The following is a 13,369-nucleotide window of genomic DNA, read 5'->3' as shown; positions in this document are numbered from 1 at the left end:
TTAAACAAATAAATGCAGTGGCAGTTTTACAATTATATTGGTTAGGTATCTATATCTATATATTTATGAATAAAAAATGATACTATATTCTGTTATTTTCTTAATACTTGTATCCCTACTTGAAAAGAGTTCTAATTCAAAGAATTCATCTCCTAACCTTTCACAAGCATTCTTGACTTACATATAAAGGAAAGCTTGAATATTTACCTTATAATCGATGTTTCCTACTCCATATCCAGGAAAGCATCACTTACACTCCTTATATGCCAGGGCCAGGGACTTATTTTCATATTTAAATATTAAAATAATAAGCTGCCTTTTAAGGGCGACACACCACGGAAGTCTTCTTCAGGTCTTTACCACAGATCAATGCAGGTTGATGACCGCGCACCTGGTCAGATTTTTCATATCACTGGATGTTAAAATCGGGAAGAGCGTGTAATTTTCAGTCATGATTAATTGCGTGAAGAGCTAGATGAAAGGGAGCTCCAAATTAACCTCAATTAATGACAGAAATTGTTTGTACATAAAAATAAATTAGAACAGCGTTGCCGGGTGTTCGGTATCATCTTGGAAGGCCTAAATGGAATAGTTTTCCGATAATCTACTTTTCAGCACGTTATTTTTAATCGTTTCACAACTAATATTTTTAGCACAGACATAATATTGCAAAATATTGTGTTTATTTTTAATATTGTTTGGATATTATTGTTTGTATGATGTATTAACGTTGCTAGGCAACTGGAAAAATTTATTCTTAGTAACCACGCAACACACGATCTGCTGTACTGTTTAACATGTTGCATATATTAGGATGAAGAAAGTCTTAAAACAACTGAATAGTCCATTTTGTGAGACCGCTCCCGTATGAAAAAAATTCTGATTCGGTTTCTTTACGGATCAGTGCCGGTTTAACACAGTCTGCCGCCCGGTGCTGATACAGATGCTACGCCCAGGCTCAAAAATATTTCTTAACTTTATTTCAATTCAACGAAACATATTTTGAATACAAGTTTATTAAAATATGGAAAACAATCACAATTTTTTTTTGCTTTATCACTTAAATGAATACTAACAAAATACAAGAAAAAAATTAAGGGCGAACTTCAAAAAGTAAAATAAAAATGTACCTATTAACATTCAAACAGGTATTAATGTTTGGTCTAACATGAGATAGGTAATGAAATACCTTTACTATTGAAATGCTTATTTTCTTGCTTTTACTGAAGCGAAGTTTTCGATATCATTTATTTAATTCATTTAGCAGGTCCTCGTTAATGGATAAAACTGCTAAGGAGTTCAAATTTTCTAGGGAAATTGCATCTCTTTAGTAGGTCTTTACCCTTTTTTGAGATAATAATTTATTTGCGTACAAAACCTGTACCGATTCTAAAGTGTACATTTTTAATTGGGGAAGAGACGTTAACAAATGAACACAGTCTTGGAGAAAATACTCGCCCAAGTCCTCCTTGTATTTTTGTTGTAATTCTGTTGCCGATTTGAAAATATCTTCATCTTCCATAGTTTTTAGTTTAAACAAAAATTCAAATGCCCTTGAACAATATTTATAACATCAAATTGTATTCTCACTTTTTTTGGCTTAAACTTGCCTCCGAATTCTTTTCTCCTAATTGAAATTTTCTTTGATAATCCTCGTCTCAGCATAATTTTCGTTCCTTGTTAACAACATTCCTATAAGGCCTCGGTGTGATCAAAACGATCACGTAAGAAATCAAAGTAATCTGCTAAAGATGATACCAGATAAGCGGTTATGCTTAAATCCATATTTTCCTTATATACTGCTTTATTCACCTCATTAACCCTTTGTAAAACGTCAATCCAGAATGATAAAATTATTCTGTTTTCCAACAAATCAAGTTTTTTCGATAGAGAAGCTGCTTCAACTCTTACTACATTTTTCTTATTTATATCCGTTAACATTTCAATCAAACCGTAATTTCTTTTTAATGCTTTTACGGCATCAAAACGAGAAGACCAACGACGGGTTGTATTCACTCTTTTAGGTAACAATGTCTGCCCCGACTCAGGCGAATCCTTTACTGCACAAGACAATAACTCCCTCACGTATGAAGACACGGAGAAAAAATTGTAGATAGCTTGTACCAACATAAAAAAGGTGTTGCTTCCAAACAACAATCTGCTGCATTTTGAACAACCAAATTTAAAGAGTGAACAGCACACAGCACAAAGAGAGCTAAACCATTGTAATTTTTAATACGTGCTTGCAAACCAGAATACTTGCCACTCATATTACTGACATTGTCGCAAGACTGGTCTCTACAGTGCTTAATATCTAATTTCAAAGACTCTAACATTCCAATAACTGTTTCCTCAAGTTCTTGTGAGCTGTGCCCAGTATTTTTACAAAATCCCACGAATCTTTCCATGGGATTCCCTTTATTGTTACAATATCTTCAAAATCACTGTAAGTTGGTCATGGTGTGTTATGTCAGGTGTTGAATCTACGCTTATAAAATAGTGTTTGTTTGCCTTAATTTGCCTAACAATTTCATCAATGACTCGATTGGACAAAATATTCAGTAATCCCATGTATTATTATCTTTTGATAGATATGACGTTTTGCCCTTACCTAAATTTGTTCGTTTATTAATATGATCATTTAAAAATGGATAATATTCTGACAATAGTACCAGTAGTGGAACAATCATGTGGATTTGTATGCAAATTTTATTTTACCATAACCATATAATTTCTGAACAGCACGCGCTTCGCGCGTACCGCCCAGGAATCTTCAACCGCCCGGTGCTACAGCCCCCAAAAGACCCCTGGTTAAACCGGCGCTGTTACGGATTCCTGTTAAAAAATGTCCCCTTTAAATAAATCAGGGCCCGGATTACGTACACTCGATACGCATCGTATCCGTCATGTTTTCCCATAAGGCGCTACAGTAAAACATGGCGGATACGATGCGTATCGAGTGTACGTAATCCGGGCCCAGAAGGATTCCGGTCGAAATTTTTGGGCCAGAAATTGTTTAAACAATTTTTTTAAACAAATTCAAAATATAACCTTTTTTGCTCCAAAAAATATTTTTTTAGAGTTTTTGGGTCATTTTAAACAAAAACCTTTTCTTTTAAATTTTTTTTTCAAAAATTGGTAGATTTCGAGTTATACCTAAGTTAATTTAGCTTATGCCTCGACAACTAATGGCATGGTATGGTTGATTTCACAATCCGATAGTGAAATGTGTAGTGTGTGTATTGATTAAATGTCTTGTTACTTAGTAAAGTTGACTTCGTTGTCTTTACAAAAGAGACGCTAATTGTATCCGAACGCCTGCGGTCCCTCCGGTGAGGGTGAGTACCGGTCCCACCAGGAAAAAATCTGAAAAATGGAAAAATACGCATTTAGTCCAAGAACCGAAGCTTTTCACCTCGCAATTTTTACAGAATTGATCGATTTGCTTGAAAATTTGAGAATAAGTAGTGGATAGTCCAAGGATCAAAATCTATATGATGCCGAAAGGCGCTTTTACCATGGGGGTGGTTGCCACCCCATCTCGGGGAAATTTTTTATTATATTTTTATGTTCTATGCATTTTTTTGATAAAATTAATAGTTTTCGATTTATTCGCTATCGAAAGTGTTAGTTTTATATCGAAAAATCAATGTTTTTCGATATTATACTCATTTACGATTCACTCAATTTTTGCCGTAGAAAAATTCTTTTAAACCAAGTTCTTGGGAATTAAATAACCTACAATTTAATATTTAAACATTTTTTCGTATCTCTGATGCTAATCTTTCTATTCTAAAGAAAATGGCATTTTTTACCAAACTACAAAAATTCGGTATTCGTTTTTAACTCCAGTTTTTTAAAAACTAATCATTCTAAGCCAGTCAAACTTCTGGAACTATTAATAATGCATAAATAAAGAAGAATAAATAAGGCCAATGCCTAAAAACACCGCTAACTTACATTATTATGCTTCCAATTGGTTTTTTCCTTTTTTTATTTTCAAAAAAATATATTGATTTTTTAACCGTAACTTTTTTATTTTTTATCCTAGAAAGTTTGTTAAAAATAATTTTGTAGGTCTTTATAAGATCTATAAGGTTGTTAATATTAAATCCTTTTAAAACCCTCTGTCGCAAAAAGAGGTGACTTTGAAAGGGTCGGTAAAGTTTGGTTTTTGCATGTTATTAGAAGTTTAATTGTCAATAGCTCACTCAATTTTTGCAGTAGAAAAAATTTTTTTAAAACCATGTTCTTATGAATTAAATAACCTACAATTTTATATTTAAATATTTTTTCGTATCTCTAATGCTAATCTTTCTATGATGAAGAAAACGGCATTTTTACCAAACTACAAAAATTCGTTATTCGCTTTTAACTCCATTTTTTAAAAACCAATCATTATAAGCCGGTCAAACCTCTAGAACCTATTAATAATACATAAATAAAGAAGACCAAATAAGGTCAATAACTAATTTTAATTAGGGTGGTGAGTAGGGGAAGTTTCCGATCACATTTTTGCTGAAAAAATAGGGACTGACATTCTTTTTATTATAAGTCACTTAATTTTTGAGCTATAGACTACTTTTTTATTTCAGGAGATAGATATTTTTAAATACTTTAAATTAGTTTAAACAGGTTATTCTTGAAAAATGCATAGTTTTCCCGTCTTTTGACTTTGAAACTACAATATTTAGCATTTGACGAAGAAGAGCTAACATATAATAAAGTATAACTCGATTACTATTGGTCTTAAAGAAAATTAAAAAAAAAACGGTTTTGTTTAATTTTTTAAAAGTACATTTTTGTTAAGTAAAGTTCTTTTGATTAAACGAAAACTTTTTGAGTTATTAGCAGAAAACTGGTTAAAACATTGTTTTTTTCGATATAAAACTAAGACTTTCGGTAGCGAATAAATCGAAAACTATTAATTTTATCAAAAAAATGTATAGAACGTTTTTTGCTTAGAATGAATGTTTTTACCAACTTTGCGGTCAAAATAAAATAAAAAATTTCCACCCCCGACATGAGGTGGCAACCACCCCCATGGTATATATATATGATCGGTTTAGAACGTCTTGCGGCGTTGTCCGATTCCCAAATTCCATTCCTTCCTATTTTGCCACAGGTCATCCCTGAGGTCTCGCGCGCTCATCGCTTTCCGGATGCCGGTGTTCCAATTAACTTTCGGTCTCCCTCGCTTCCGATGTTCAGGAGGTTGCCATTCCAGACATTGTTTTGGAAGTCTCTCGTCATTCATTCTGTTTACGTGTCCATACCAGATCAGTTGTCTTCTCTCTATATCTGTCATTATTGTTCCTTCTATTCCCATTCGATTTTTAATGTCTTCATTTCTGATATGTTCTCTTCTGGATATACGTAATGACCTTCTGATTGCATCCATTTCCACTACTTCACCCCATGGTAAAAGATAAATAAGGCCAATGCCTAAAAACACCGCTAACTTACATTATTATGCTTCCAATTGTTTTTTTTTCCTTTTTTTATTTTCAAAAAAATATATTGATTTTTTAATCGTAACTTTTTTATTTTTTATCCTAGAAAGTTTGTTAAAAAATAATTTTGTAGGTCTTTATAAGATCTATAAGGTTGTTAATATTAAATCCTTTTAAAATCCTCTGTCGCAAAAAGAGGTGACTTTGAAAGGGTCGGTAAAGTTTGGTTTTTGCATGTTATTAGAAGTTTAATTGTCAATAGCTCACTCAATTTTTGCACTAGAAAATTTTTTTTTAAAACCATGTTCTTGTGAATTAAATAACCTTTCGAAGCCTTTTGGCCTTATATAGATTTTGATCCTTGGAATATCCACTAGGTACTTATTCTCAAATTTTCTAGCAAATCGATTCATTCTGTAAACATTGCTAGGTTCTGTCCTATTTTAAGCTTCATTACTTGGACTAATTCTCGAAGCTTGATAACTCGGTGACAAGTGCCTAATTTAAGTTTTACTTTCAAGGTTTTAACGAATTATTGTGGCTTATTTCAATAATCTAAATTATTTAGACTTAGACCTTGTTTTTTATTTGTTAATTATGCGGGTCCACTCGACATTTAAGGTACGAAGTGGTCAGACAGTTTAATTATTAGACTCCGTCATCACTAAACTGGAAGGTACGAAGACGAGATGCATCGACGCGTCACAATGGTCAGATCGGAAATACTCAAACCAACGAATATGGATGCATATGAGTCTATATTCGTTGGTCAAACTCACAAAAATATTGAAGAACACTGACATTGCAAAACTGAACATTATGCCTTTTTCGAGCATTAATATATTCTATCGCCAGATACGCTTCAGAAACATGGACATTCAAAAATCGATTTGAAATGTGGGTCTAGTCTACTGTAGAATGTTGCGCATACCATGGACCGTAGGTATATCGCATAAATAATTCAATAAATATGTACTACATATTATAAAATGACATATAACTAGATAAAGAGAACAAGTAATGAATTATAGTTGAAGGCAACGTAGCGAGCAAAAGATTCACAGGAAGATCTCCAATACAATGGACGGACCAAATGAAGGACATAACTGGTTAACCGGTTTGTGATCTGAACTGAATTTGTAGTGAGGTGTATCCTGTCCACCACTACTCTTTTGGCGATGAACAGGTCCATCATTTATAGTGGTTCATTCTTGGATTTGGACTGATCTTTGTGGAATCGTCTGAAATGAATTTTATCTTGTTTCTCTGTTCGCAGCATTTTAGTAAACTTTCGCTGTAGTCTGTACTAAGTTGTGTCTATGCATTCACTTGTGCGTTGAAGTCTCCTGTCCTGTCATGACATCCGTTTTTGCGGACCCCTTAATATCTTCGATTTCTTCGTCTGTGTTTAGAAAGAGAGTTGTAGGGAAAAACACAAGATTCCTCACACAACACACAACTAGAGAAGAACAAATCTAGAGAATATGAAATTTTTATGATAGGAAATATTTAAAAATACCCCTATCTTTCAGAAATAAAGGCATGGGTATATTCTTTATTTCTAAAATACCTATTTTAGTAATTCCAACAGCAGATGCCACTACGAAAAGTCTTATGTTGGGTTAACCATCCTGCGGTATCTACTCTAGTTTTTGATTTGACATTGCTGTTTAAGTTTCCGTGAAGATGAGATAGGTATGTTGTAGCGTATACGAAAAACTGACTTTTAAAGAGAAAAACAAGAATTCATATTCAAAGTAATTTACTTTTATTTTAAATTGTTGGATATGCAACATCCATATTGAACTCATGCTCTAACCTAATATTCGGCTTATAATATTTATTTTATCTTTATTTTTAGTTAGGCATTATTGTTGAGTCACAGCATGGTAGGTATACCTAAGTAGTCCTTTACTTTATTTCCTTATAATTTATACAGGGTGTCCAGAAACTCTACCGACAAACGAATACAGGAGATTCCTCAGATAATTTTAAGACAATTTAACCAAATTCACCTGGTCCAAAAATGCTTCCTAAGGGAGCTAGAGCTCTTTGAAAATGGTGTCTTGTAATTAGTTTTTCTTACATACCTCCAGAACTCTTCAATTTAGAAAAACGAAAATTGCTAAACATATTTATCTTTCAGAGATAAATCGACTCCATGCATTGCGAATTTCTAGTACCGGTCATAGACGTCCGTTTTGGGTAGGGCAACAGTTATTTTATCGCATAACTTTTTTATCTTTAATTTTTAAAAATTTTTGACTCTGGATTATTAAATTGTGAGGTATTATACAACTAAAAGGTACTCTTGTTTTAGGTCGATAGAATACACAGAAAAATAGATTTTAAAATTTTTCTTTTGTTGAATTTTCAAAAAAAATTTAAAAAAAAAACTGTTTTGAAATCCGAAAACTGGTACGTTTATTTACATTTCAGAGACGAATCGATTTCATTAATTGCGAATTTCTAGTACAGGTCATATGCGTCCGTTTTGGGTAGGTCAACGGTTATTTTATCGCATAACATTTTTGTCTTTAATTTTTAAGCATTTTTGACTCGAGCTTATTAAGTTATGAGGTATTCTAGTACTAAAAGTTACTCTTGCTTTAAGTTGGTAAAATACACCATTTTTTTTTTGAAAATTTATTTAAATTTTTATTCAAGTCAAAAAAACGAAAAATTTTCAAATCGATTTTTCTAGAAAACCGTGTGTCCTATCGACTTAAACCAAGAATACCTTTTAGTACTAGAATACCTCACAATTTATTAATCGAGTGTCAAAAATGCTTAAAAGTTAAAGACAAACAAGTTATGTTATAAGATAACCGTTACCCTACCCAAAACGGACGCGTATGATCGGTACTAGAAATTGGCAGTAAATGGAATCGATTTATCTCTGGAAGATAAATATACGTACCGATTTTCGTTTTTCTAAATTGAAGCGTTTTGGAGGTATTTAAGAAAAACTAATTACAAGACGCCATTTTCAAAGAGCTCTAGCTCCCTTACGAAGCATTTTCGGACTAGATGAATTGAGCTAAATTGTCTTAAAATTATCTGAAGAATCTCCTGTCTTCGTTTGTCGGTAGAGTTTCTGGACACCCTGTATAATATGTAATTGATTACATCGCTGTATTAAAAAAACTAGTCTCCCCCAACACATACCTAAGTTTGTGGGAAATCGGTTATATTATGTAAAAAGGAAGTAAAACCGCAGGTTATCTTACAACATTAAGAACCATATTATGAATAACTAAAATAAATACGTAGGTATAGACATAATATCTACAATATATCCTACAGTTATAGGTAGTGTTTGTATAAAAAACTACGTTTTAAAAAAGTGTGGTAGCGTCTGTAGGCTTTGTAACAACTTTTATGTAAGTATACAATTTCATCTGTATCTACCCACATTATACTATAAACAAGAACTTCTACTAGAACCTCAACAGAAACGGAAGTGCTGTATAGAAAGTTAGCATCAATATAGCATACATTTTTGCTTGAAATATAGTATGTACAGTGATTATCTAGGCTTTCACTACGGCTCAGTTTTGGTTTCCCTACATAGTCCACCTCCAACTCCATCAATTTTAGAGCCGACACTACATATATTAGCGTTGATCTCCCATTATGAATTATTATAACCATTTAGGGCTAAAAATGCACAATTTTAAGAACTATTTTCGTCTAGGTAGGTACCTAAGTATTTGATAAAACACGTTTAAAGCTTTAAAATGTTAATTTACTAATTCGTTGCTTAGAAAAATGTAATATTTCCAAGAATTTTTCAGTTTTAATAAATAATTGTAAAACGATTGTAAAAATAAAATTACAACCTTGTTATTGTGTATACAGTTGGTTTTTATAGTGTTAAAAATGTGGTTAAAATTTCAGATTGATCATGTAATAGTCAAAAGTTATTCAATTTGTTTATCTCAAACAACTTTTTTGCAATCACAGTCAGAAAAAATGAACTACAATAATTCTAAGGATAGCATAAGCAACAGAGTTAGTCTATAAAAATAATTTAAAATAAGTGAAAAAAATGATTTCCAATATTGTAAAACTTAATTGTAAAACCATTTCAGTTTGTTATAAACAATTAGAATAACTTTTTTGCTACTGGCCGGAGAAAATTTGTTTATTCATATTAGAAAAGCTGGTAGACCGGGCAGTATCGTCGCCCCCGCTAGCGAAATTATTCCGATTCGATTTTTTACACAAACTTACTCAAAAAGAGGTCCTTATAACATATCCACAGGGTGCCGGCGGTGCCGTGGTCGAAAAATTGTTTAAACAATTTTTTTAAACAAATTCACAAAAATAATTTTTTCATTTCGAACAAATTTTTTTTAGATAAATTGGCTTATTGTGAGCAAAAAAGGTTTCTTATCATTTTTCTCTAAAATTGATTGTTGTCGAGTTATATGCGATTAAAAATTTGAAAAATGCGAAAATGGCCATATTCAAGGCTTAATAACTCGATTAAACATTATTATTATGAAATTCAAAAAGTCACCAAATCAAGTTTCAAATCCCTTCTTCAAGATCCCGAAGAGATTTTTGTCATTGTTTTATTAGAAAGCTGTTATTTTTAGTTATTAATAATTATCGCTATAGTCCAGGATTTATCGTCGCCCCCGTTAGTGAAATTATTCCGATTCCATTTTTTTTGCAGAAACTCACTCAAAACGAGGTCCTTATAACATATTCACAGGGTACCGGGCGGTGACGTGGTCGAAAAATTGTATTAAACAATTTTTTTTAAACAAATTCACAAAAATAATTTTTTCACTTCGAACCAATTTTTTTTAAATAATTTGGGACATTCTGAGAAAAAAATGTCTCTTGTGATTTTTTTTTTAAATTGATTGTTGTCGAATTATCCCCGATTTATAATTTGAAAAACGCGAAAATGGCCATATACGCTGTGAGCTCGTACGTAGAGGGGATATTTATAAATTCGCGAGCGCCAGTAGTGGCAAGTCTGTAAACGTTTACCGGAAATTTGACATAAATGTCAAAATGATTAATTTAAAATTAAAATTAAAAACATTAATTATAAAAAATATTAGTTGGTCAAAGCTGTGGTATATATTTTTACCTTAAATATACTTACGTTTTAAATACTGAATTTACGATTTTTTAATGTTCCGTAATATGTAATTATAAATTAATCTAGCGCCATCTACACGATAATTGTGAAAGTATCCGAAGTAAGAAATTAATATTTCATCAATAGAACGTCAAAATAATTAGCAAAATCTTAAAAAAATCTATTACAATTTAATTACTTTTTAGCGTTGTAAATATTAAGCGATAACATACAAATAATAAATTTAAAAATTACCGGTAAAAGTTGAATTAGTAATCCGCCAGGAGCGACACCAGCGAAGCTCAGAGCGTATAACTCGACAACAATCAATTTTAGAGAAAAATCACAAGAAACCTTTTTTGCTCAGAATAATAAAAAAATCGTTCGCAATAAAAAAATATTCTTGTGAACTTGTTTAAAAAAATTGTTTAAACAATTTTTCGACCACGACACAGCCCGGCACCCTGTGGATATGTTATAAGGACCTCGTTTTGAGTAAGTTTCTGCAAAAAAATGGAATCGGAATAATTTCACTAACGGGTGCGACGGATACATCCTGGACTATAGCGCTAATTGTTAATAATTAAAAATAACAGCTTTGTAATAAAATAATGACAAAGATCTCTTCAGGACCTTGAAGAAGGGGTTTGAAACTTGATTTGGTCACTTTTTGAATTTCATAATAATAATGTTTGCTCGAGTTATTAAGCCTTGAAAATGGCCAATTTCGCATTTTTAAAATTTTTAATCGCATATAACTCGACAACAATCAATTTTAGAAAAAAATGATAAGAGACCTTTTTTGCTCAGAATAAGCCAATTTATCTTAAAAGATTTTGTTCGAAATGAAAAAATTATTTTTGTGAATTTGTTAAAAAAAATGTTTAAACAATTTTTCGACCACGGCACCGCCCGGCACCCTGTGGATATGTTATAAGGACCTCTTTTTGAATAAGTTTGTGCAAAAAAATCGAATCGGAATAATTTCGCTAGCGGGGGCGACGACACTGCCCGATCTATGGCCATTTACACACAAATGAAAAAATAAAAAAAGTTGTCCCACGACAGGGACGAAATTAGACACTTATTTAAAAAGCTCATAGCTTGTTTGTTTATAACAATTAAGAAACCTAATTAGCAGCATTTGAAAGATTAAGGACTGAAGTTTTAATGTACTAAGCTTGGAAAAGATTTCCTATGAACAGAGTCGTCTACAAAGCTTCAAAATGCGGACCTCTAGATGGGCTAGCTTGGAGTTATGGAGGGGAAACTTTAAAATCCGCGCTCCCAAAATATAAAATATTAACTTTTGCATACATTACGAATAGGTCTTTAAAAAATTTAAATATATGGTTAGCCAACTCCCGGAAAATATTCTGATTTATTAATAGGCCAGGGTAATAAGACAAAAATATACCCTGTTCGTGACACTTCAGCAGCCAGGGTACTGAAGCGTTTTTTCGACAAGTAATACCTATAGGAACAAATTGTAACTATTTCCTGCGTAGGATCTGGCGGCCATTTTTATTTATAAACAATTAACTGTCAAAAAATGGCATTTTCCCCTTTTTTTTTTCAAATCAATGGAAAACAGTGAAACTTATGATTTTTTTAGTACAAATATCTTTGAGATTATCGAAAAAGCTTTAAAATGACACATTGCAAAGTTTGATATACTCATTTATTGTTAATATAATTGCGAAAAATGGTCGGAATTACAAAAAAAAAATTATTTTCGCAATAACTGTTGTAAAAATTAGTGTACAGGTTTGAAATTTTTGTCAAATGAGGGTTCTTTGGTGCTTAATATGTGATAAAAAATTCAAAGCGATTCATTCAATTGTTTAAATTTTATTCGAATTGTTCATCTCAGAGAGCATTTTTTTTGCAATAACATAAGTCAGAAAAAAATGACGTTAGAACTATTTCACAGGTGTGAAATGGAAGAGCATGAGCTATGTTTTCAAATTAGTTTAAAGAAAGTGAATAAAAATGCATTTATTAGTAATAAATAATTATGCAAAAGTATCGTAAATCTTTCCTTATAAACTTTTTGAATAACTTTTTCCAAAAGAATTAACTTTTTTACCCTGTTTTAAGTGCACAACTACCAAGTAATGTTATTTATATCATAATTGATGAAAAAATGTAATAAATATATATTATTTCTTATATAACAAAATGAAAAGTTTATAAGGAAAGATTTACGATACTTTTGCATAATTATTTATTACTAATAAATGCATTTTTTATTCGCTTTTTTTAAACCAAGTTGAAATATACCTCATGCTCTTTCATTTCACACCTGTGGAATGGTTTTAACGTCATTTTTTCTGACTTATGTTATTGCAAAAAAAATGCTCTCTGGGATAAACAATTTGAATAAAATTTAAACAATTGAATGAATCGCTTTGAAATTTTTATCACATATTAAGCACCAAAGAACCGTTATATGACAAAAATTTCAAAGCTGTACACTAATTTTTACAATAGATATTGCTAAATTAATTTTTTTTGCAATTCCGACCTTTTTTCGCAATTATATTAACAATAAATGAGTATATCAAACTTTGTAATACGTCATTTTAAAGCTTTTTCCATAATCTCAAAGATATTTGTACTAAAAAACATCAAGTTTCACTGTTTTCCATTGATTTGAAAAAAAAAGGGAAAAATGCCATTTTTGACACTTAATTGTTTATAAATAAAAATGGCCGCCAGATCCTATGCAGGAAATAGTTACAATTTGCTCTTATAGGTATTACCTGTCGAAAAAACCCTTCAGTACCCTGGCTGCTCGAGTGTCATGCAAAAA

At 31.6% G+C, this 13,369-nt stretch overlaps 2 protein-coding genes across 3 annotated transcripts in view; one reads left to right on the top strand and one right to left on the bottom strand.

The window, feature by feature from the left end:
* The window catches only part of LOC126884726 (dystrophin), a 95,400-nt gene extending 94,723 nt beyond the window's left edge, over positions 1-677 (bottom strand). Inside the window, exon 1 of one of the 2 annotated variants that reach the window (XM_050650855.1) lies at positions 208-677. The gene's annotated coding sequence lies outside the window, so the exon portion shown is untranslated. The remainder of the gene's footprint in view (positions 1-207) is intronic. The other variant, XM_050650856.1, reaches the window with a different exon arrangement.
* Positions 678-8,723: 8,046 nt separating this feature from the next.
* LOC126884724 (calcyphosin-like protein) overlaps positions 8,724-13,369 on the top strand; it is an 86,307-nt gene continuing 81,661 nt past the window's right edge. Inside the window, exon 1 of the mRNA XM_050650853.1 lies at positions 8,724-8,836. The gene's annotated coding sequence lies outside the window, so the exon portion shown is untranslated. The remainder of the gene's footprint in view (positions 8,837-13,369) is intronic.

Source organism: Diabrotica virgifera, chromosome 5, assembly GCF_917563875.1.
Source record: "Diabrotica virgifera virgifera chromosome 5, PGI_DIABVI_V3a".
Classification (NCBI taxonomy): domain Eukaryota; kingdom Metazoa; phylum Arthropoda; class Insecta; order Coleoptera; family Chrysomelidae; genus Diabrotica; species Diabrotica virgifera.
The sequence above is the reverse complement of the archived record's forward strand: the minus strand, read 5'-3'. Positions and strand labels throughout refer to the sequence as shown.